The sequence below is a fragment of the Copadichromis virginalis genome, linkage group LG10 (genome assembly GCF_057382275.1).
Source record: "Copadichromis virginalis isolate Kocher_CV1m ecotype Utaka linkage group LG10, C_Virginalis_male_GT1.1, whole genome shotgun sequence".
Lineage (NCBI taxonomy): Eukaryota > Metazoa > Chordata > Actinopteri > Cichliformes > Cichlidae > Copadichromis > Copadichromis virginalis.
This window is the reverse complement of record NC_140627.1, coordinates 19,929,651-19,955,535: the sequence shown is the minus strand read 5'-3', so window position 1 is coordinate 19,955,535 and position 25,885 is coordinate 19,929,651. Positions and strand designations below refer to the sequence as shown.

General features: G+C 45.4%; 1 long non-coding RNA gene across 2 annotated transcripts; it reads right to left on the bottom strand.

Annotated features, from left to right (window-relative positions):
* Window positions 1-9,576: 9,576 nt before the first annotated feature.
* LOC146700328 (uncharacterized) lies at window positions 9,577-25,607 on the bottom strand. 2 transcript variants are annotated; one of them, XR_014922547.1, is made up of 4 exons: window positions 25,579-25,607; window positions 15,272-15,344; window positions 12,281-15,127; window positions 9,577-9,758 (listed from the first exon to the last, which is right to left on the bottom strand). It is a non-coding gene; the product is annotated as an uncharacterized LOC146700328 (long non-coding RNA). The 2 variants fall into 2 exon arrangements; XR_014922546.1 differs by having other exon boundaries at window positions 12,281-15,344.
* Window positions 25,608-25,885: the final 278 nt, after the last annotated feature.

The window sequence follows — 25,885 nt, the reverse complement described above, 5'->3', positions numbered from 1 at the left end:
GATCACACGCGTGGGAGATTGACACCGTATGCAGACAGCCTCAGATCTCAAAATGGTGGAGCATTGCTCAAACTCTTATAGCCTCTGGTGCTCCCACCTTATCATAAAAGCCTAAACATTCACATTCTCTCTCACATGGCGCCTAAGCTACGACCTTGGCTCCCGGTTTATCTGCTCTTGCTGAGATGGAGCAGGAAACTCCAGTATGTTCTGTTCTCTTCTAATCAGACAAATAAGACGATGACTTTCTGCGAACAGTATTTCTTATAACTTAGCAGTATAATGCATCATAAAACAACATCATTCATTCACAATAAATCAGCAGTCTAAGGTAATGCAAATCAGTCTAACAAATGCAATAGTTATCAGCTTCTTCTAATTCAGGAGAATAATGCAAACTAAAACTACATAATAATTCACAATCTTTAATTAGGCATAAAATAATATTATTACCCAACATTACTGTGGCGTGGGTGTGGTCCTTGGCCAGCTGCAGAGGAGGCGTGACGCAGTGAGCTCCCGGGGCGGCGCAGGGGCGGGGTGAACAGGTGTGCTGGGATCTGACAGTGATTGTGTCTCTTTATGTGTTGGCAGTGACAGACGGAGACGGAGGTGACAGCAGAGAAAGAGAGCGCGGAGTATATGTGTCCACTACAACCCCGAGCTTAATAAAAAGTTCTGCACTGTCAAAAGTCGCTCCGGCTGGTATTTCTTGGGTCCACCGTTACACTGGTGCCGAAACCCACGCGTGATGTCCGGTCCCCTGCCGGCTCCCCCTGCTCCCCCGGCGGCGCCACCGCCCGCCCCACCGCCCGCCCAGCCGCTGCAGATCTTGGGCCAGATGATGGTGGACATGGCGGCGATGGCGGCTCGTCAGGCGGCCACGCAGGACCAACAGTTGGCGTTGCTTCGCTTGCAATCGGAGCAGCAGACCGCGGCTCTGGGGCAGCTGCTGGGGAATGCGGCCGCGCCGGCTCCCGCCCCTCCGCTGTCGGTGACGTTGCACCGGATGCGGGATGGGGAGGACCCGCTGGTTTTCATCGAGGCTTTCCAGGCCACGGCGATGGCCTGTCGGTGGCCGGAGGAGGAGTGGGCCGCCCGGCTGCTGCCGCTTCTGTCGGGTGAGGCCCAGACGGCGGCGCTGAGCCTGCCCCCCGGCTCGCGGGGGGTGTTCGAGGACGTGTGCCGGGCGGTGCTGGATCGTTTGGGGCTCTCCCCGGAGGATTACCGCCGTCAGTTCCGGGCCAGCAGGATGTCGGGGGGGGAGCGGCCGTTTGCCTGGGCTCGGCAGCTGGAGGATGCGGCAGCGAGGTGGCTGCGACCGGGCCCCTCGGCTGGGGAGACGCGGATGCTGACCATGGTCGTCCTCGAGCAGTTCGTGGGAGGCCTGCCCGAGGCGACGGCTCGTTGGGTTCGCTGCCACCGCCCGGCGGATTTGACGGCGGCGGTGACGCTGGCAGAGGACCATCTGGCGGCCGACCCGGTACCGGGCCGTGAGGAGCCGCGGCGGGGCGCCCGTGTTCCGCCGCCCAGGCCACCGGCGGCGGCGTCGCAGAGGAGAGGCGGCGGCCCTGCGGGAACGGAGCAGGCAGCAGGGTGGAGCCCCAGGAACCCGTTCCGGCCGCTGCTTCCCGCCGGAACCCCGGCGGCCGCCGAGGTTGCCCCGGAGCCACGGGGAGCCGCACAGACGCCGGGGCCGGACTGTTGGAAGTGTGGGCGGCCGGGGCACCTGCGCCGAGACTGTCCGCTCATGGAGGTGGGGCAGGTGTTCCGCGTTGCCGGCGCTCCAGCGCCCGCCCCCGGTCCAGGAGTGACGTACCGCGTGCCGGTAAGGTGTCAAGGGGGTATTCGCCATGCTTTGGTGGACACGGGCTGCACGCAGACTCTGGTCCACCAAAGTTTGGTTCGCCCCGGGGCATTGTTGGAGGCTGACTGGGTGGAGGTTAAATGTGTGCACGGGGATATTCACAAGTACCCAGTAGTGTCACTGTTGCTGAAATTCAGGGGCAAAACGCATAGAGTGAAGGCGGCGGTTAGCCCGCGCCTGTCGCATCCCCTTATTTTGGGTACGAATTGGCCGGGGTTCCACAGCTTACTGGGGCAGTACGCGGGGATGCGATCGCGGTCTGTAAATTCGTGTGACGTTTGCGCGGCGCTCGGCGGTGACGCGGGGTCGACCGACGCTGACTCTGGGGGGGAGGAGGAGGCGGGGACTTCCACGGAAGCCCCGCCGCCTCCCGTTGTGTACCCCACGGAAGATTTTCCACTAGAGCAGTCTCGGGACGACACCCTACGCTCAGCCTATGACCAAGTGATGGATATTGATGGTCGCTCGGTGCGCCCCGACGCTGCGCGAACGTACCCTCATTTCCAATTGCGGAACGATCGGCTTTATAGAGTGAGCCGTGACACTCACACTAATGAAATCCGCACACAGTTGTTGGTGCCGCAAAGCCGCCGGGAAATGATTTTCCAGGCGGCTCATTCGAACCCCATGGCAGGGCACTTGGGTGGCGAGAAAACTCTGGAGCGCATAATGGCCCGATTCTATTGGCCGGGCATTTGGGCCGACGTGCGCCGTTGGTGTGCGTCATGCCCCGAATGCCAGCTGGTTAACCAGCCGGCCGTACCAAAGGCGCCGTTGCGCCCATTACCGCTGATGGAGATCCCGTTTGAGCGTATTGGCATGGATCTCATCGGGCCATTGCACCGGAGTGCACGCGGCTATCGCTTTGTGCTGGTCCTGGTGGACTACGCAACGCGGTACCCGGAAGCAGTGCCGCTACGCACCATTTCAGCGAAGAGCGTGGCGCAGGCACTGTTTCAGGTCATCTCCCGAGTCGGTATTCCGAAAGAAATACTGACTGACCAGGGCACGTCGTTCATGTCGCGCACATTGCGGGAACTGTATGAATTACTGGGTATTAAATCTATTCGGACCAGCGTCTACCACCCTCAGACTGATGGGTTGGTGGAGAGGCTGAATAAGACTTTAAAATCCATGATTCGTAAGTTCATTCGCGAGGATGAACGCAATTGGGATCGCTGGTTAGACCCTCTGTTGTTTGCAGTGCGGGAGGTGCCCCAGGCCTCCACGGGATTTTCTCCCTTCGAGCTGTTATACGGCAGGAAGCCGCGGGGGGTGCTCGACCTGATTAAGGAAAACTGGGAGGAAGGTCCGAGCCCTGCGAAAAGTGAAATTCAGTACGTGCTGGACCTGCGAGCAAAGCTGCACACACTGGGGAGGCTCTCGCGGGAGAATTTGCTCCAGGCCCAGCAGCGGCAGCGACGCCTGTATGACAGAGGGGCTAGACTCAGGCAATTTTCACCGGGAGATAAGGTGCTTGTGTTACTTCCTTCTTCCAGCTCTAAATTACTCGCCAAGTGGCAAGGACCCTTCGTGGTCACACAGCGAGTGGGGGACGTTGATTATGAAGTGGTACGGTCGGACAGGGGCGGGGCCACGCAGATTTACCACCTCAACCTCCTCAAAGCCTGGAGGGAGGCGGAGACCGCTTCTCTAGTGAGCTTGGTAAGAGGGAGAGATGAGTTGGGGCCGGAGGCGCCAAAGTCTAGCATCCCCGCCTCCCTCCATTGCAGTGACCATCTCACACAGGCCCAGAGGGCGGATGTTGCTGCATTGCAACAGTGCTTTGCCGACGTGTTCTCCCCCTTGCCCGGCCGTACTTCTCTCATAGAGCACCATTTTGAGACGCGGCCTGGCGTGACGGTGCGTTCACGGCCCTACAGGCTGCCGGAACATAGAAGGCAAATTGTTTTCCGGGAATTGAAGGAAATGCTGAGGCTGGGAGTAATAGAAGAATCACACAGTGCTTGGTGTAGCCCCATCGTCCTTGTAGCAAAGAAGGATGGGTCTATACGGTTCTGTGTCGATTATCGCAGAGTGAATGAGGTGGCACGTTTTGATGCTTATCCCATGCCCCGGGTCGACGAGCTCCTGGACCGGTTGGGCACCGCTCGCTTTTTGACGACTCTGGATTTAACCAAGGGCTACTGGCAGATTCCCTTGTCTACAGAGTCCCGGGAAAAGACGGCCTTCTCCACTCCGTATGGGTTGTACCAATTCGTGACGCTTCCGTTCGGCTTGTTCGGCGCCCCTGCCACTTTTCAGCGCCTCATGGACCGGGTGCTGCGGCCCCACGCTGCCTATGCTGCCGCCTACCTAGACGACGTCATCATTTACAGTGACACGTGGGCGGGGCATGTGCGGTGTGTGGCCGCGGTGCTGGAGTCCCTGAGGCAGGCGGGGCTCACGGCCAACCCGAAGAAGTGTGCGGTTGGACGGAGGGAGGTACAGTATTTGGGGTACCACTTGGGGAGCGGGCAGGTGCGACCTCAAGTGGAGAAGACGGCGGCGATTGCATCCTGCCCGCGTCCCAAGACGAAAAAAGAGGTGAGACGGTTTCTGGGGCTGGCCGGCTATTACCGGCGGTTCGTCCCAGGGTTCGCGGACCTGACCAGCCCCCTGACTGATCTCACCCGCAAGGGTGCCCCAGATCTGGTCCAGTGGACGGAGCGGTGCCAGGCGGCGTTTGTGCAGGTGAAACGGGCTCTCTGTGGAGAGCCGCTGCTGTTCACACCTAACTTCTCCCTCCCTTTCTGTCTGCAGACTGACGCCTCGAGCAGAGGGCTGGGGGCCGTTTTGTCCCAGCAGGTGGGGGGAGTTGACCGGCCGGTCGCTTACATCAGCCGGAAGCTCACGGACCGCGAGTCACGGTACAGCACCGTAGAGAAGGAGTGCCTGGCGATCCGGTGGGCGGTCGACTCCCTTCGCTACTACCTCCTGGGCCGCCCGTTCACCCTCTGCTCGGACCACGCCCCGCTGCAGTGGCTCCACCGCATGAAGGATGCCAACGCCCGGATCACTCGGTGGTATCTGGCCATGCAGCCCTTTAAGTTCAAGGTGATCCATAGGCCGGGCGCGCAGATGGTCGTGGCCGATTTCCTCTCTCGCTCGCGGGGGGGGGAGTAGGTTCGGCCGGATGGGCCCCGGCCTCAGTCGGGCGGTGGGGATGTGTGGCGTGGGTGTGGTCCTTGGCCAGCTGCAGAGGAGGCGTGACGCAGTGAGCTCCCGGGGCGGCGCAGGGGCGGGGTGAACAGGTGTGCTGGGATCTGACAGTGATTGTGTCTCTTTATGTGTTGGCAGTGACAGACGGAGACGGAGGTGACAGCAGAGAAAGAGAGCGCGGAGTATATGTGTCCACTACAACCCCGAGCTTAATAAAAAGTTCTGCACTGTCAAAAGTCGCTCCGGCTGGTATTTCTTGGGTCCACCGTTACAATTACAATTTTACAATTCCCTCTGTTGAGCTCTGGATTCTCCAGAGCTCACCTACACCCTGCAATCCAGTGTGGCCGGGTCCATTCCGACTCACTCCTCAGGCCCTTTGTCCCTCTGTTGGGCGAACCATTTGTGAGATGACCTCTGTGTTTGCGCGGTTCAGATACAAGAAAAACTATTATTACAACAGTAGCAGGTACAGATGACACTCCCCAGGTCTCCCACAGCTTTATTTTGGTGCTACCTTATACCCTTACGTCATGACACTTGACCCCAGTTGCTGTCTCGGCAGTCCCTACATCTGTCCCTGCTGTGAAGGGTCCTCACATCTCCGGGTCCCCGTCTGGTGTCTGTTCCTTTCTCTGCAAGAGACAGAAAACCAAAACACCTCTCTCCCTAGCCTTGATAATCTAATATTGTTATCCATTGTTGTTCTAATGATTCAAATTTGGTTTAAAATATTATGTTCAGGACCTATTCTAATCATAATCTATGTGTGTGTAAAAGAAATCAAAAATTAGTGAACCCTTTCTAAGTCTAACACATTATAAGCTTAAGTTTTACCATAGCTAAATTATTAAACACAGAAATAACGTCATAAGATGTTCATAAAACCATTGTTTGATGTTCGGACTCAACTCCCCCTTTTTGACACACTCCCATGTGTCAATTCATTGGAGCTAGACAATTAAAAGAGAAGGTTAGTGACATCATATCTCAGAAAGTATCAGAAATTCTTCTCTCGAGTACCGTTGCTCCAGCCTTGTCATCCCTGAGGATCTTCGATCCCGAAAATTTCCCTTCTCCTCATGTAATAAAGTCTGTCATCCTTCCATGCCCTGGTAACTGGTCCATCCAGAGCTGTAACATTTTGAAATGTACATACAACAAGCCAAACCACACCTTGGTCACACCAACCCTTTTCTGCCCCGAAGATGTCCAATGCCATCCTAGTATGGACTGTCAAAAGTGGCTTTAACGCTGACTATCCTGACAATCCATTTTATAACGTTTCCTGGTCAGATTTGCCAATCTCTGCACCAGGGTTGTAATAGTTTTGCAATTTTCATCAGTTTTTATTTTTATTTAGCTTCGACTTCAGATTTTCAATTTTATATCAGTTTTAATTAGTTTTTACCAATTCTTTGCTAGTTTAGTGTAGTTTTTATTTTCTGAAAATCCTTAGTTTCAATTTAGTTTTATTTGTGTTTTGCAAAAATTAAGTGTAACAAAATCCCAGTTCCATCATATCAGTCATGCTCTTCTGGTTATCCTTGGGTGTTGAGACTAATCACTATTAACTTGCCGCACCGTGTGGTCCTAATTTTGGTTGAAGTGAATTGATAACCTTTTGAAGGCGATTGTTTCACACCTTTATTTAGATGTCCCAGTCCTGTTGTCTCGGGATACATCACGCTGCCTTATCTGGGGTTAGCTGTTTTCTGGGGATGCGGGTTGAGTGGGTGAGCTCTTCAAGGAGGGGGAGTGTGCTCCCCCTGATGAGGTCTTCTAGGTAAGCTAGGTTAGCCTTCTTGTGTGAGCTTTTCAAGTGCACTTTAAGGTTAGTGGGACTTTTAGTTTTATAAATGTCCCTCATGACCCCCTGATGACCCAGTATTTCATTTTTGCACACTGTAGTACACATTTTAGTTTTTGCTTGTAGCTCGCATACTCTACTTGCCACTCCTCTAAGTCCTGATGTTTCTTAGAGAGGGCAACAGTACCTTTAAAATTATATCACACGTGTGGGGGTGTGGCCTTGCCAATTGTTTTGCCCACCTTTTCAAAATGGCTGGCGTGCCCACAAGCACATTTCATGGAAAAAGAAAGGTAAGCTTGATATTTACATTTAAAATGTTTTGTTAAACTCAGATTTTTATTCTATTCTTTTTGCAAGTACCCCTCCTCGGTGGCGAGAAACTGTTGGTGTGGTCAAGTGGGTGCTCTGGAAACAAACGCTCAGGACAGAACAGTTATCAGTCATGTACTTCCTACAAATTTTGCATATGTTTTATTCCATATTGATCCTCTGAGTGTAATGGTACATTTTAATTTGAATTTATCCAAACTAAACACTTTATTTACTTTGCTCTTGTTCTTTTGCAGTACCACATCCTATCAAATGTCCCTGTCGATTATATTCTACATTTAATAACTTACTATTTCAAGTGAGAACCTAAATCATGTGGACCAATGTTTATTATTGCATATCTCTATTCTGAATGTGGCCAGTCATTCATAGGTATTGTTCAATTTTGGCGATTTTCCTCTATAAAATTTAATTGACTTTTTTACAGTGGCCTACTGTGGTTAATAGTAACATATTCCAGTCATGAGTGGTATCAAAAGTCTTCTCCACTGTAGCATTTGGCATTCCCAATAATATAACATGATACCTTAATCAAAACACAGCTAATATAGCACAGTTTTCTTGATGCAAACATCAGTAACTCAAAATCAGCAACCACAGTGTTAAGTCTGCAGTTCATACTTATGTGAAGCTAGAGTCTCCTCCTCCAGTCTCTCTTATCCTCCTGCTCCTGAAAAAACAAAACAAAACAAAGCGAAGCATCCACCCTTCTCTTGTCGGCTGGGTGAATTGTTTATGAATTGTTTATTGGCATTTACTAATCCTAAAGTGGGTGCAGTCATTGTCTCAGTATCAAGTCAGTCAAAGCTTTTAGTCGTCAGTCCATCACAGTCCATTCGCATGCATACCTCCATACACATTCATACCAGATGTTGCTGATAATGGAGTCTCCCGCGCAACCTATTCGAGCCTCCATCACCAGCAAGATGACGTCATCATTTTAAAGGAAAACAATTCCTTGTTGTTTTTTGGGCCGGATTGACTCGGTGCAATCCTTTTAGATCAGTGTTCCCTATAAGTGAATTTCTCCCAAGCCAATTACAATCATGGAGAAGCACATTTTGCAACTGTTTACAGTAAATATATTTTTATAGCGCTTTAAATTTCAATCTTTCAGGCCTTGTTTAAAGAGCTGATTGTTAAATCATGAACTCACAAAATATCAACATATCACCACCGGTGGATCACACCTCTCAGATGTTTTTTCTCCAGTGCACTGTAACAAAAACGAAAACAGACATAACCAACAAAATACTACTAAAATAACACAAACTAGGGCCCGTTGCAGACATGTCCAAGCATAAAACTATCCCTCTCTCGCTTACGAGAAAGAACACAAGCCAAAGCTCACTGATAAAATCAAGCTAGCGCTAAACAAAACCAAACAATCAACCAGAAATTCACAGGAACATTTTGCTTCCTGCCGGGACAATATTGTGTGGGAATGAGAACCTCAGGTGCCGTAACACCTTTTGTTCCTCCTTGTATTAAAACTCAATCACAGAAAATGCCGTACTCCGACCTAAAACTTACACTATTAATTCATCATTTTCACTCTGTGCCACTGTTCCTCATCAGGGCTGTGTGAAGCACAGCAAAGAATTCAGTCAAGGCCTTGAGCCATAAACAGACATCACGCACAGACATTGTTTTCATAACCAAACCGTTTTAGACCTTATTCCTAAAATCTACATAAATGCCCTCTGGGTGACATATAACACATTCTAAGTATTTAATGGTAATCAATGGAAATCAATGGCTCCTCATAAAATTATGCATTGGGATGTTTGTGTGCAGCATTTTGCATATCAGCATAAGCAAAGCATTCTTCATTGCATCAGCGTGTATGTGTGTGTGCGTGTGGATCACTCTTTATTGCACAAGCGTGTGCATGTGTATGTGTGTGCATCACTTCTCAGTGAATCAACATTCCCGTGTGTGTGTGTGTGTGTGTGTGTGTGTGTGTGTTCATCACTTTCCTGTTCTGGTGTTCTGGGTAAACCACGGCCTGAAGCATGCCCTGGGGTCCTGCCCCCCTCCTTTTTCAGTTTGTTTGCGACCATTGCTGCTGCTGCTGCTGCTCAAAATTCAGTCCGTCCTGGTTCTGACCCCAATTGGGGCAGTCCTTTCTCCAGTGTCGATGTTCACCGCAGGTGAAACCTGCATCTTCTTCTGTGTTTTTGTCCATTCTGAGGTGCCTTCTGTCCTCAGTTACTCCTCTTGTCTCGGTCACGCCCTTTTTCGCCACCCGATCATCCGTGTTGGTCCATCACTGTCCTGCACAGTGTGAATGCAAAGTTATCAAGGTCAGCATTCTTTCGCTCGGCCTTACTTTTCATTCGGGCTTGGCGGGCGTCTCGTCACAGCTCTGTCAGCTGACGCAGTCTGGGAATTTTCCCCCGTGTAGTGAAACGGGCCTTAGGTTTAGTGCTCTCCGTCTCGGCTGCATGAGATCACATTCCTGCAGGTCTGTTGACATTCTCAGGTCGTTGTTGTGGGTCCAGCTGTTGCAGCATTTGGTCAGTGTCACGTATGGGGGAGAGCAGGAGTCCAGTCAGCCTCGGCTTTCAGGGCCGGCAAAGCAGCCTGTAATTAAATATGTATAGAAAAAACAAAAACAAAACAAAACAAAAACAAACAAAAAACAAAAACAAACGAACAGGAAAATGATGTTGTGTTGGCTGTGTTATTCAGAGGGGAGACAATGGGGCCAGGCCCTGTGTCAGCCTTCTCTCCCCCTTTTTTTTTGTTTTTTGTCTCCCGATATAATCAACTCCTAACCCACCAAGTTGACAGGACAACACAGGTACATATTAAAATTCTTAAGATCATGTTTAAAAGCCCAAAAAAGGAACTTTCTTTCATTCAGTAATCACTTTTATTAATCAATCAACAGAAAACATGTCACAATTTGAATCTTTTAACCACTAAATTTGTTGCGTCTTGCCTGGTTGGTTAGACCAGTGTTCCTTTTTTTTTTTTTTTTTTTTTAGTTAAATTGTTGTCCTGCAACCCAGAGGGTTTCTTTGTCAGTAATGTATAGACTTCATCATTTAAGTATGTTAGTTTTTCTTTAACCTTGCTGGAAAATCTTCACGTGTTCATGAGTGTAAGCTGTTTCTTCATTGCGTGTATGTGCATTTGTATAAAAGCAGGTTAATTTTATCTTTTCTCAAACTAGGCGTTACCTTAAAAGGAGCCTTTCTCTCAGATTTCTCTGCTTGTGTGTGTTTTTGTTTCACCTTTTTGTTGTGATGCTCCGGACGCCTTCCCAACCTCCACAAGTCCGTTGGCCCCAATTTTATGTGTTAAAACTTCTCTTAATTTCTCCTCTAATTCTCTCCTCGCTGCTGTCTTTTTCACAGCTGCTGATTCGTGCTGGGTGTGGTTCCCATTACCTATAATTTTGCTTCGGCCGCTGTGCTTGTGGGGGCAGTTGGTTCAGGTCCGCAGCTTCCTGTATTAACACACTAAGAGATTTATTTAATTTCATTTTCATCACTGTTAAACAGATAAGCAGGCAACACACCTACCTTGACAGCGTAAACTGTACGCCAGTCTCCCAACACATTCCTCTCTGTACTCCTCCATAATTCTCCACTGCACACCTCTTACTATCTCTCCTTTTTATTTTTATTACACCACAGAGTAATACACCCAATTATGCCCGTCTATCTCTATGTGGCTCCAAATTCCCTCTTTATTTTAATTTCACACTCGTCAGGGGACAGGCACACAACAATTTCAACCACTGAAACGAGGAATTCAACCTTTTTATATTTCTTTACTAATCTAGACTCAACGTTTGTTCGCAAAATGTGTCTTGTTCTAGTCCGGAATAAATGTGAACCCGTGATTACACGGCCGTTCCAGTGTTATTTCCGTAGCTATGCGGGGGCCCTCACCTCCCCAAGTCACCACCTCGGCACCCGGACAACGCCGGTCCTGGCCACGCGTCCACGGACAGGAGGGTCGCCACTCCTAGGGCAAAGTTCCACAGGTACACTAGGCATCAACCTTTGATCCTAAAATGTGTATTTGCTCTAATGTCCTCCTAATCAAACACATCAACCGTCACTGTCACTGTGTTCACGCTTCACACTCCACACAAAACACACTCAGAGCGCGCCTCACTCACACTCTCACTCAGTGCGCGCTTTACCCACAAGACAGCACCCAGAGCGCGCCTCACAGCTTCACACACACTCTCTCACCCAGAGCGCGCTTTGACACTCACACACAACACTTTTCCTCAGTGGGAATTTTACACAGAAACCTCTGAGCTCAACTATTAGATCTTCTTAAAGCACACTGCACCATAGACCAAAATACCCCTTTCTCTGCGATTATGACCGCCACCACGGGGCAAAGTCGCATCATAAAAGTGATGCTTGCATCCCCGAAGTTATACCTGACATCATAAACCAGGTGTTGCTATTTACTTAAATTTTTACTTTGTATTATGGCCGCAGCCCTTTATACTCGACTGACGCCACAAACCACCGTCAAAACCTCTATCAAATGTACTAAAACTAGCACCAACCACTACTGCACTTCACGGCCGCACCACCGGAACACGCCGTATCATAAACCAAACCTACGGACGTGTTTCGCTCTCGCGTTGCCAGCGTCCAACTGCACCGTGAAGCCAGCATCTGCTTGTCCTTAAATCAACTTCTATTTCATAGCCGGCAAAAGCCAGGACGTCACTGACACCATAAACAAAATAAACAAACCTCGACTTCAATGTACTGAACTAATGGCCGCGTCTTCAGAATAAATTCTAATGTATTATTGCTACAGAAGCCAGTATTAGACAAAATTAAATGTGGAAGGTAAAGTGGCTGCAACTAGTCCAACGTAGTATGTTATTAGTATCTCGGTAGAAGCAGATTACTGCAACTAGACCAACGTAGTATGTTATTAGTATCTCGGTAGAAGCAGTTTATTTAACACACTGGAATTCAGCCTCAACTTATGTTGTTAGTATCTTGCGCCAAAAACCAGACACCGACAAATTTACTGTGAAAATACATGTGACTCAGCGAACAGATTAATTTGGAAAGCCCAATATGCACATTTGGTATAATACAACAGGCTGTGCTTACCTTTTTATTTTTGGACCGGTCCTCTGTTCACCTCGCCTCACGATCTCACCAAAGGTCAAATCTGCACCTCCTCAGCACACCAAAGATCCGGGTCACACGGCACCAAGTTGTTGAAAACACGCAGTTCTTTGAATCTTTGGGCTGAAGGAAGGACAATACTCGGTGTATCAATGCTCAATCAACAATCATTTATTTCCATACAATTCAACAGTCAGAGCATTACAACGTCCGGACGGGAGAGATGCTACCAGAGGGTCAGGCACATGTCTCAAAATGGTGACGGGTTGCTCAGCTTTTTATAGTCTCTAGTGGCCCCCAGCTAGTCGTAAAAGCCAAAACATCACATTTTTTCTCTGTTACAGCGCCTAAGTATCACATTTTTTCTCTGTTACAGCGCCTAAGTTATGACCTCGGCAGTTGTTTCTCTGCTTTCTGTAAGGTGGGGGTGTGGAATGTGGTCTGTCTATCTCCCCTGTCTTTAGACACAGAGTCTCCTGCTTACAACCTTCTTTTCATGATTCAACAATTAAGCATGTCAAGAAAACAGTGTAACACATTCCCAGCAGATCAAGGGTACAGAGTGATGCACATTTATCTAATGAACTAATATGTGAATATGTTCTGTTAACTCAAAAGTATAATGAGAACTAAACTACATACAGATCACACACTCTATTTTAAAGGGTATAATATGATCTACTGCAGTATTCTAATTCAACTACTTTGATTACATATATAAGGTAACATATAATAACAGAATAATATCACAGTACTCAGACTAGAACCTTTGTCCAAGGAGCTTTTGACCTTTATTTTATTGCTGCAGCCACCAGTGTCGTCCAGTTGGGTGGTCCTTTGCTCTTCTTTCTTCAACCTCAGGGGTTAGACAACCCTTCAGTCGTTGCACAGATCAGGGGATTATTCTGCCCCGATTTCAAACAACAATCTGTGTATCCTCGGGTCCGGTGTATCCTCCAGAAAAAGGAACAGGAACGTGTCCCCCTTTTGCCCAAGAGCCTCTTGAACCTCGTTGGTCTGGTGTTCCTGGATTTCCGCCAACCCCTTCATGGTTATCGCTGTGTTTATGGGATCCATCCTTTCAGGTGACTAATCGGAGCCCAAACGCCATGACACTTGGACCCAGTTGGTATCTCGGCCATCACTGTGTCTGTCTCCGCTGCAAAGGATCCTCGTATATCTGTGACCTCGTCTGGTGTCTGTTCCTTTCTCTGTAAGAGACAGAAAACCAAAACACCTCCCTGCCTAGCCCTACTAATCTAATGTTGTTATCTATTGACCTTCCAGAGATTCAGAATTGGTGTAGAACACTGAGAATGTCCCAGGGACTTATTCTAATCATATCCTATGTGTGTGTAAGCGTGTTTGCATTCAGCCCTCTGCACTCAAGGCATTTTCCTACACTTTATCAATCCGGACCATCACGCCGAACGAAGCTTATGACCTTCAAAAGATCGAGTGCCAACTCATTATAAGCACATTTGCAAGGTGTGTAAGAAAATTATTAGAACCACTCATTTTAACAAAAGGCATCAAAAACAAATTAGCCATTTTTAACATTTGCCCCCCCCAAAAAATTCAGTTCATTTCAATGATTAACGCTTAACCCTGGAAAAAATGATTTATAAAACCTTTAGGGTCACTATTAGCTTAAATTTACCAAACCTAAGTTATTAAAACACAAATGAAGTCATAGAAATGTTCATATAACCCTTGTTTGATGTTAATACTCAACTCCCCCCCTTTTTTGACACATTCCCATGTGTCAAACCAACGGAGCTAGAAAATTAAAAGGTTAGTGACCTCATATCTTAGAAAGTATGAGACCTTCCCCTATCCAGTGTCATTGCTCCAGTGCTGTCATCCTGTGTTAGGGAATGAAATCAATTTAATTGACATGTTAGATCTGTTTAACTCCTGGCTCCACCCAGAGCCTGCGTCCTTAGAATGACCAAGAAACAAAACCTGCATTAATATGAACTTCACTTGAATATGAACTCGTTGACTACTTTTTGACACAGCAAAGGAATATTTTCTTTTTCTCGAGGACAGGCACTGACTCCCCCTTATCTCCTGGAGCCAACTGTCCCTTATGGAGACACAATATTGCAGCTACAAGGCTTTGCAGACTGTTAAGTTGATCTGTGGGTAATGTTCTAAATCAGGTATATAAAAGTAAATGTATGTCGTTTAATTAACTGCCACTACTCAAAACTTAGCAAAGGATATAAATGAAAAAAGATCACAAAGAATAACATGATAACAGTGTGATGTAAGCGCGTCCGGCCTTCTATGCTCAAAGCCTTTCCCCTCAATAGATCAGCCAGACCTCGCGCTGACTGTAGCTTTTAACCCTTTGTTAACTTGAGCATAACTCTATAATGAGCAACAAACTGCAATATGTATAAAAATGATCATGGTTACACCTGCAATGAAAGATCATATGATTATCCTGACACCTGTAAATAGAAGGTTAACCTCAGGTTATAACCATCACTGGAACACAAAAGTTAGTACAATGTCAAAAGCTTCAATAAATCATTAATGCAATGCTTGTTATATGATTCTGGTGCAATAATAATGCTGATGCTGAAATCACAGTAAAACCCCCTTTTTATCCCTTTTACCTCACATATCAACGTATATAAATGTATCTTTTACCAGCCTCTTTTAAATTTTATTTCCCCCCATTTTTCCCTGGAAGCAGGGGAAGCTTAGTTTTGCTTCAGCCATGAATGCAGCTCACCTGATTCATCACTGAGCTCCACCGGCACTGGCGTCTGACGGGGTGGCACTGCATGCTCTTCCTTTAATATCACTATTTTCAATCTGTTAATTAGAGTGCTTAAACATGAAGTAGACCGCGTCCACAACAAGTCAATACAGCTGTAAATGTGGCTAATTATCAATCTATTACCAATCAATAATGAAAAATAGCTTTTATTTTATGCATGCTTTTAGTCAACCACTCACCCAGAGGATTTCCAATCCCAGAAATTTCCTTCTCTTCATTTAATGAGTCTGTCCTCCTTCCATGCCCTGGTAACTGGTCCATCCAGAGCCATATGATCATGAAATATACTTACAACAAGCCAAACCACACCTTGGTCACTTAAATACTACATGTCGTCTTCACATTGCATGCGGTTCAACAAAGTCTACATCATAGTTACCATAAAAATTGAAAGGGTCTACAACAACTACTATCCTCCTATCTTTATCCTGGTTACAGCAGGGCTGGGAAACAACCCTGAAGTGATAGGTTATCAGATAGAGACAAATAACCATTTACACTTACCTTCATGTATAATTAAGCCATAAACAGACATCACGCACAGACATTGTTTTCATAACCAAACCGCCTTAGACCTTGTCCCCCAAATCTACACAAACGCACTCTGGGTGACATGTAATGCATTTAACCAATAAACAATCAATGGCTTCTTGTTGTTGTAACAGATTCTGTATTCGCATGTTTGTGTGCAGCATTTGTTAGTAAAGCATTCTTCATTGCATCAGCGTGTGTGTATGTATCATTTCTCACTCAATCAATGAGTGCATATGTGCTCATGTGTGTGTTTCTCTTCATTCCGAGTCAGTGCATGTAGATGTGTGTGTTTGTGTGTGTGTTTGCGTTCATCACTTTCCTGTTCTGGTGTTCTGGGTAAACCGCGGCCTGAAGCGTGCCCTGGGATCCTGCCCCCCCTCCATCTCAGTCTGTTTGCATCCATTGGTGCTGCTGCTCAAAGTTCTGTCCATACTGGTTCTGCACCCAATTAAGGCAGTCCATTTCTCCAGTGTCCTGCATCTTCTCCTCGTTCCGCTCCTCCTTAACTTGACCCTTTTGCTTCTGTAGCTCCTTCATGGCTTGCTCCTGCTGTTGGAACTTTTTCGTCAGGTTTGGTGACCTCCTGTTCCAGCGAGCTCTGGCCTGATTTCTGATTTCAAGTCCTGTGTCTGGGACTCCAAGCCTGACTGATGGGTTCGATTGTCAGCCAGCTCCTCCTGAGCCATGCTCAGTTTCTGCTCCGATGCCTTGAACTCCCACCGAGGGCAGAACCCTCAGAGTCTTTTCCGTACAAGTCAGATTGACGTCCATTGATGTTTTCCTTACTTTGCTCCACGGCCTTTTGCGGCTCTGCTGTTCGGCTCTTCTCAGAGGTCAGCTCCTGGCCGAGCCCGACACCTGTGCCTTCAGCTCATTTTCGTCTTGTGCTTTTGTCCATTCTGAGGTGCCTCCTGACCTCAGTTACTCCTCCTGTCTCTGGCACGCCCTTTTTGCTGCCCGATCATCCGTGTTGGTCCATCACTGTCCTGCACAGTTTTAATGCAGAGTTGTTAAGGTCAGCATTCCTTTGCTCGGCCTCACTTTTCATCAGGACTTAATGCGCGTCTCGTCACAGCTCTGTCAGCTGAAGCTGTCTTTTTCCAAGTGGCAGGAGTGTGAAGAGTGTGTGAGAGGGGTGTGTCCGATCAGCCACAATGCTGGTGGCTCTGCGAATGCCTCGTTTTCCAAATTCAGATTTTTATTTGTCACGTACACGGCCATACACAGTACGATATGCAGTGAGATGCTTAGACAACTGCTCGTGACCTTGTCGCCTGCGGGAAGAGGCTCCTCCTCAGTGTCTCTGTGTTGGTCTTCCGGGAGCGGAATCGCTTTCCTGACCTCAACAGAGAGAACAGTCTGTTGTTGGGATGGCTGAGGTCCTTCACGATCTTCCTGGCCTTGGTCCAGCACCTCCTGCTGTAGATTGAGTGCAGGTCAGGGTGCTCGGAGCGGATGGTGCGCTCAGCTGATTGCACAACCCTCTGTAGAGCTCGTCTGTCCGGTATGGTGCTGTTCCCGAACCAGACAGTGATGCAGCTGCTCAGGATGCCGGGCCTTTCTCAGTCTTCTCAAAAAGAAGAGACGCTGACGGAAATCTCCCCGTGTAGTGAAACGGGCCTTGAATTTAACGCTCTCTGTCTCTGCTGCATGAGATCGTTTTCCTGCAGCACTGTTGACATTTTCAAGTTGTTGTTGTGGGTCCAGCTGCTGTAGCATTTGGTCAGGGTCACATCAAAGATGGTAGAGGAGTGAGCAACGATGGTGGAGGGGAGCAGGAGTCCAGGTCAGCCTCGGCTTTCCGGGCCGACAAAGCAGCCTGTAATCAAGCATAAAGAGAAAAAACAAAACAAAAACAAAAACGGGCGAACGGGTGATGTTGTCATGAAATGTTGTATTGGCTGTGTTATTCAGAGAGGGGAGAAACAACGGGGCCAGGCCCTGTGTTAGCCTCCCCCCCCCCCCCCCTTTTTTTGTTTTTTCTCACCATATAATATAATATATATAACATATAATTAACACATAACCCACCAAGCTGACAGGACAACACAGGTTCATGTTAAAATCCTTAAGATCATGTTTAAAACCCCAAAAATTGAGTTGTCTTTCATTCAGTAATCACTTGTATTAATCAATCAGCAGGAAACATGTCACAATTTGACTCTTTTACTCACTACATTTGTCATGTCCTCACTGGTTGGTCAGACCAGTGTCTTTTTTTTGAAGTTAAGTTGTTGTCCTGCAACCCAGAGAGTTTATTCGTTAGTAGTGGATAACCTTTATCATTTAACAACAGGTGTATGCTAAGTTTCGCTGCTTTAACCTTGGTGGAAACTCTCCACGTGTTCATGAATGTAAGCTGTTTCTTCATTGCGTGTGTGTGTTTTTGTTTCACCTTTTGTTGTGATGCTCCGGGCGCTTTCCCAACCTCCACAAGTTTGTTGGCCCCAATTTTATGTGTTAGAAACTTCTCTTAATTTCTCCTCTAATTCTCTCCTAGCTGCTGTCTTTTCCACAGCTGCTGATTCTTGCTGAGTGTGGTTTCCATTACTATAATTTTGCTTCGGCCGCTGTGCTTGTGGGGGCAGTTGGTCCAGGCCCGTAGCCACCTGTATTAACACACTAAGAGATTTGTTTAATATCATTTTCATCACTGTTAAATAGACCAGCAGGCAACACGCCCACCTTTACAGCGCAGACGACATGCCAGCCTCCCCACACACCTCTCTCTACTTCAGTTTTAAAACCCAACATACTTCACACCACAAAACTGAAACAAATCACAGCTGTATTTATCACTCACTCACTCTGCCGACTGAAGTGCCGTCTTACACATGCACGATTTGCCTGTTCTATATCAAAACCCAGCCAAACATCAAACATTCACCGTAGTTATTCAAAACCTTATTTGTAATATTATAATCAGCAAAATCAGCGTTTTAATTACAGGCATGTATCATTGTTTGCAACTCATAATTATAAAGCTCTATAACACGCCAAACAGGAAGCAAAAGTCGTCTGTGCGCGTCACAGCAGCATGTGCACACACAGTGTCAATGTTGGATTTATGAAGCACATATTCACAGTCATAAATCAAAAGCCATTTATATTATCATGACAAACAAAACCAGCAACTTATTTACAGACTTTCCGCAGTAATTATAACTTATGCTCGTAAAGCTCAAACACACTCTGAGCAGGAAGTGAAAATGCTCCTTTCTCCTCCCAGCCGCCGGCTCATTTGCATGTTCACACACCGTCTAAAAATAGCTCTGCAGCACTGCAGTGCGCTGCGTCACACACAGTCTCACCAAAAGCTCTATTACTTTATATTACAAAGACGTCTTATATTTACAAACACTGACAGGCCTGACAGATTTAGCACCTAACCAATTTCGACAAATTTACCATAACAGGTCCAACCGAAGAAAGTTAACTTTTTTGCAGCCGATTACCCAGTATCTGTTTCCTCCAGAACAGTTTCTGGCCTAATTTCTAAAGTCCCTAACTCAATTTAACTGTGTCCAAAAAAGCACAAAACACCGTTTCTGACGGTGAAGTGGTGAAACCACTTAGTTGTTCTGGAGTGCCCCAGGCTCCACAGTAACCAACTGACTATCCCTCAAAGAGGACAGGCAATGAGCGTCCTCACCCCCGGCAAGCGTTACCTCTGAGCAATTGCGCTTCTTAGCAGTTTCCGACTGCCGTCCTATAATAATTTATAACACTTTGAAACAACAGCCAACACCCTAAAGCAAGAGTCTGACTAAGGCAAGTGCAACCTAGTGTTCAATGGAGCCGTTTCCCTCACTTATAATTCCACAGGTCAACACTTATAACCAATTTGGACTTTAACCAACAACATGCCTAATTCCCTACCAAACTACTTGAGACTCTAACTCAATTCCTTGGGACTCTAACCCAGCATTTCCATACTTTTTCAAATTCATTTAATACTCTTAACCGACTTTAACTGCATTAGACACACGCGGATCCTCATCAAAATCAAAACAGACCCTCTACCAGTAATTTCAGTGAGTAGACTTTAATTTTGTCATATCCAATTTGGCACACTTTGGAAATAATTCAACAGGTAGTGCCTTACCTTTGAATAAGCCGGCTTATGCCCACTCACGTCAGACCACTGGCTTGTGCCTGTCCGTTCGACAACCTTGGACCGTCCAAACCTCTAACTTCCACCCCAATACCACAGGACGAGCCCCCAAAATGTTATGGATTCAAATTATTGGGGATGGAGACAAGATGAAAAACCAAAAGAACAACACTGGTCCGGTCGGGTTCAGTCAAACAATGATTTTAATGATCACACGCGTGGGAGATTGACACCGTATGCAGACAGCCTCAGATCTCAAAATGGTGGAGCATTGCTCAAACTCTTATAGCCTCTGGTGCTCCCACCTTATCATAAAAGCCTAAACATTCACATTCTCTCTCACACGGCGCCTAAGCTACGACCTTGGCTCCCGGTTTATCTGCTCTTGCTGAGATGGAGCAGGAAACTCCAGTATGTTCTGTTCTCTTCTAATCAGACAAATAAGACGATGACTTTCTGCGAACAGTATTTCTTATAACTTAGCAGTATAATGCATCATAAAACAACATCATTCATTCACAATAAATCAGCAGTCTAAGGTAATGCAAATCAGTCTAACAAATGCAATAGTTATCAGCTTCTTCTAATTCAGGAGAATAATGCAAACTAAAACTACATAATAATTCACAATCTTTAATTAGGCATAAAATAATATTATAACCCAACATTACAATGTCCACCAGGAGAGACTGTACAGTATAGATGTAAAACCAATATGCCAGCAGTTTATCTCAGTTAACGAGAGGAGCAGGCATGTGTTAGGCTCCTTCACATAGTGGACATTGAGTTGTTGTGTGGGACACCAGTAGTAATAATGTCTGTTGCTGTAACAGTAGCTCATGCTTAGAATAAAAAATCCCAGCTCATTGATTTGATCGGGGCAATAGTGTGGCTAAAATGTTGCATAATTTGCTGAGAGATCTTTTACTTTGTGGTAATCTTAGATGGACTTAAACCACGAGGTCATTCAGTGTTCCCTTAGTGCTAATGTATCAGAGATGTTCTTGAACTCATATTCGTTTATTGTCATGACTGTATTTCAGGGCTGGACTGGCCATCGGGCATACCGGGTGGGCCGCTAGTGATTTTTCATTTTTATGGGCCAATGGGGTTTTCTTCCTTTTCTTTTTTTAACGGTATAAATGAACGGTGGTGGATTGGCTAGTTGGTCATGATCGACTCTGGGCTGGACCAATTACAGCCGAGGAAGTCAAACTTTAAAGTTAAGGTGAAAAGGAACGGGATTTGTCCCGTACTATTTCAGCTAGAAAGTTGCTAATTCAATCATGAAACTGATCAATGATCAGCTGATCAGCTTTTCTCTCTTGTTTGTTTATCGCCCACTTTGCGCTAAACAACAGCAGCACGTTTAAGCTTGATCAGCTGTTGTTAGAATTTATTTAATATTAATTTCTAGTATCAGCTGATGTTTGCTGGAGCCACAGCTGTAAAGCTGCTGGTTATGATGTCAGTTTGGATATGTGGTGAGAGGGAAACATGAAGATGATACCAGGAGATGTCCTTACTGAATCATCAGAGCTGAACAGGTGATGGAGAAACAGGTTTACCTTTTAGGTGACATGAATGAGTTGAAGGGAAGTTATGAACTGTTTCTGAGAGACAAATAACACCAGGATCCTTTTTTATGTAGCTGACAGCTGGTAACTGTGCAGGTGCGGATCTAGCAAAGTTTTGCCAGGGGGGCAGGTTGGGCATTAACAGGGAGAGGGGGGCACAAAGACATACTACTCTTTCTTATTCTCATTTAAAATGTCTCGCTTTTAACAAATAATTATCTGAATCTTTCAACCAACATTTTCATCTGATGTAAAATGTATAGAAATCCATTATTGTATTCAGTAAATATTAAGTCTAGTTAGTATATACCCTAGTAAGTTATAGTATTCTTTACTTTGTTAAGGTACCATCTGTGCAGTCTGCAATTCTGTTGAAGAAAGCTGTTGAATCTATTTAATTACTGGAGAAAAATAATAGATTTATGTGCATTTGTTTTATGCGTGCATTAAATTTAAATCATAATGCCCATAATGCCCATTCTGTTGGTTTTTGTTTTTTGCCCTTCTCCCCCGTCCCTCTTCTCAGCTGTTTCTCTTTCCCTCTTTCTTTCTCCCCTTCTTTCCCCCAGTCAAGTCTGTCCCGTATTCAGCAAGTGAAAATAAAATAAACAATAAAAGGTGAACCAAATGGACCATTACGGCAAGGCTGGGATGGTCAATTTGGTAAAGTAAATCCGTTGGGCATCTTTCTTTGCCTTTAGACAATAATTCTGATGGCAAAAGAGCCAAACAGGACAGGCAAAAAAAAAAAAAAATTTAAATCAGTTTTGTTAGTTAAGCATCTTGAGGCAGAGGGTGGGGGAGTGGTTCCCTACTTTTTTTCTTTTCTTTTTTTGCTGGGAGTTGGCAACCCTTTTAGTTATAGGTATATGTAATTATAGATTAGGTGTTACTGTTCAGAATACCAGAATAGGGAAGGTGGTGTAGGTTTAAGCTTATTATAAAGGCTTTAAAGGATTTATGACTTTTCCTATAATACCATGGTGGGCCGGTCACTAGTCAAAATGCCGATATTTTGTCCCAGTCCAGCCCTGCTGAATTTGAAGTTATTTTTATTTTTGTATGATACCTGATTTATATTGAATATGGCTGAAGTAAACTAAAGCCTAAAATACTTAGTCATTTGTTTAATTGTAATTTAGCATTATATAACCCAAAACAAAATCTACGCCCCTGGTCACCACCCATCTTGAGGAGTTTGCTCCCTCACATGTACTAATGTGCCACAAACAGGACTTTAATATCACCAACTATTCCCATTTTATTACGGTGTATCCATATAAATGGCCCACCCTGTAGAATAGAATAGAATAGAATAACCCTTTATAGTCATTTTACACATATAATGAAATTGTGTGTGCTCAACACTAGTGATGGCATTTCCGGCTCTTTTTAGAGATCCGGCTCTTTCGGTTCGGCTCACTAAAAAGATCCGGCTCTTTCGGCTCCGAACCGGCTCTTCGGGTTGTTTTGTTGCTTTAATTAATTTATTATTAACAATAATATAAAATTATGCACAAAAGGAATTACTAACGTAAAAAAAAAGTGGTTTTATTTATATATGTTTATATATAAATATATGAGGTGGCCCCTAGAGACAAAACACGTACAAACTCCAAAACACATTTCTAGCATGAACTGAACTTCCAAAGCAGAGCTACTAGATCACTTAAATTACACAATTGAAAGCATGTGTGTATTGTTTGTGTATTTATACACAGACACTCATATATATTCAAATAATTAAAAAAAAAGTTCATTTACCTGTTACTACCACACACCAAATCCGGTTGTTGGTACTTGCTGGCTTGTGTAGCCACTAGGTAACAAAAGCTCAACACTGCGCCTAGCATCCTGGAGCACTTCTGTTGTCTTTTGTACGTGCTTTGGAGTTTTTATGTGCTTCTGAGTTTTTACGTGCTTCGGAGTTTGTACGTGTTTTTAGGTGTTTTGGAGTTTGTACGTGCTTCAGGGTTTGTATGTGCTTCAGAGTTCGTACGTGATTTGAAGTTTGTATGTGCTTTGTCTGTAGGGGCCACCGTAAATATACTTTTATTTATTCACTCCACATAAAATGTAATAAATAAATCATATAATACAAAAATCAACTATTCACATTTCAACTTTTAACTATTTAAATTTTCAGCTTTTTTTCAATTTATTTATTTATATAGCGCCAAATCACAACAAAAGTCGCCTCAAGGCGCTTCATAGATACAGAGAAAAACCCAACAATCATATGACCCCCTATGAGCAAGCACTTTGGCGACAGTGGGAAGGAAAAACTCCCTTTTAACAGGAAGAAACCTCCGGCAGAACCAGGCTCAGGGAGGGGCGGCCATCTGCTGCGACCGGTTGGGGTGAGAGAAGGAAGACAGGATAAAGACATGCTGTGGAAGAGAGACAGAGGTTAATAACAGATATGATTCAATGCAGAGAGGTCTATTAATACATAGTGAGTGAGAAAGGTGACTGGAAAGGAAAAACTCAATGCATCATGGGAATCCCCCGGCAGCCTACATCTATTGCAGCATAACAAAGGGAGGATTCAGGGTCACCTGGTCCAGCCCTAACTATATGCTTTAGAAAAAAGGAAAGTTTTAAGCCTAATCTTAAAAGTAGAGATAGTGTCTGTCTCCCGAATCCAAACTGGAAGCTGGTTCCACAGAAGAGGGGCCTGAAAACTGAAGGCTCTCCCTCCCATTCTACTTTTAAATACTCTAGGAACAACAAGTAGGCCTGCAGAGCGAGAGCGGAGCGCTCTAATAGGGTGATATGGTACTACAAGGTCATTAAGATAAGATGGGGCCTGATTATTTAAGACCTTGTATGTGAGGAGCAGGATTTTGAATTCAATTCTGGATTTAACAGGAAGCCAATGAAGGGAAGCCAAAACAGGAGAAATATGCTCTCTCTTTCTAGTCCCTGTCAGGACTCTTGCTGCAGCATTTTGGATTAGCTGAAGGCTTTTCAGTGAGTTTTTTGGACATCCTGATAATAATGAATTACAGTAGTCCAGCCTGGAAGTAATAAATGCATGAACTAGTTTTTCAGCGTCACTCTGAGACAGGATATTTCTAATTTTAGAGATGTTGCGCAAATGGAAGAAAGCAGTCTTACATATTTGTTTAATATGTGCGTTGAAGGACATGTCCTGGTCAAAAATGACTCCAAGGTTCCTCACCGCGTTACTGGAGGCCAAGGTAATGCCATCCAGAGTAAGAATCTGATTAGATACCATATTTCTAAGATTTTCAGGGCCGAGTACAATAACCTCAGTTTTATCTGAATTAAGAAGCAGAAAGTTAGCGGCCATCCAGGTCTTTATGTCTTTAAGACATTCCTGCAGTTTAACTAATTGGTGTGTGTTATCTGGCTTCATGGACAGATAGAGCTGGGTGTCATCTGCATAGCAGTGAAAATGTATGCTATGTCTTCTAATGATACTGCCTAAGGGAAGCATGTATAATGTAAACAGAATTGGTCCTAGCACTGAACCCTGTGGAACTCCATAATTAACCTCAGTGTGTGAAGAGGACTCTCCATTTACATGCACGAATTGGAGTCTATTAGATAGATATGATACAAACCACTGCAGCGCAGTACTTGTAATACCTACAGCATGTTCTAATCGCTCTAATAGGATATTATGATCAACAGTATCGAACGCTGCAATGAGGTCTAGCAGGACAAGCACAGAGATGAGTCCACTGTCAGAGGCCATAAGAAGATCATTTGTAACCTTCACTAAAGCTGTTTCTGTGCTGTGCTGAGCTCTGAAACCTGACTGAAACTCTTCAAATAAACCATTCCTCTGCAGATGATCTGTTAGCTGTTTGACAACTACTCTTTCAAGGATTTTTGATATGAAAGGAAGGTTGGAGATTGGCCTATAATTAGCTAAGACTGCTGGGTCTAGAGATGGCTTTTTGAGTAAAGGTTTAACTACAGCCAGCTTGAAGGCCTGTGGTACATAGCCGATTATTAGGGATAGGTTGATCATATTTAAGATCGAAGAATTAATTAATGGCAGGACTTCTTTGAGCAGTTTTGTAGGAATGGGGTCTAAAAGACACTTTTTCCTTTTACAAATTTAAAGTGAAATAACACAAAACACTACAAACCACAGCACAATTAAATATAAATTAAAATATGAAAACAAAAAGAAGATGCATATTCTCTGTCATATGGACCTGCATGAATAAACTTTCTGAATCCTTTATCATCTGCAACTGAAAATAGTTGTGGATGATTACTATACCTTTCTAATGCGACGTTGTTGTCCCTGGCCAGAGCGTTCTCACTCCCGAGGCGTAACATGTCGACGTTTTGTCACGTCCCGCGGCGTTCCTGAGGAACGCGAAAGGAGACCTTCGGCGTTCTTATGGTACGCGGCGGGTTATGGCTGGAATCCAGTGCAATGACGCTCCCGCGGGAGTAGACGTTCCAGCCCTGTATTCCAGCCCTAAACCTAACCTTATCCCTAGCCCTGACCATAACCTTATTCCTGACCTTAACCAGGACTTTAATGATGTTAAATAGCGTGTTTCTAAGCGATTTGAAGAATA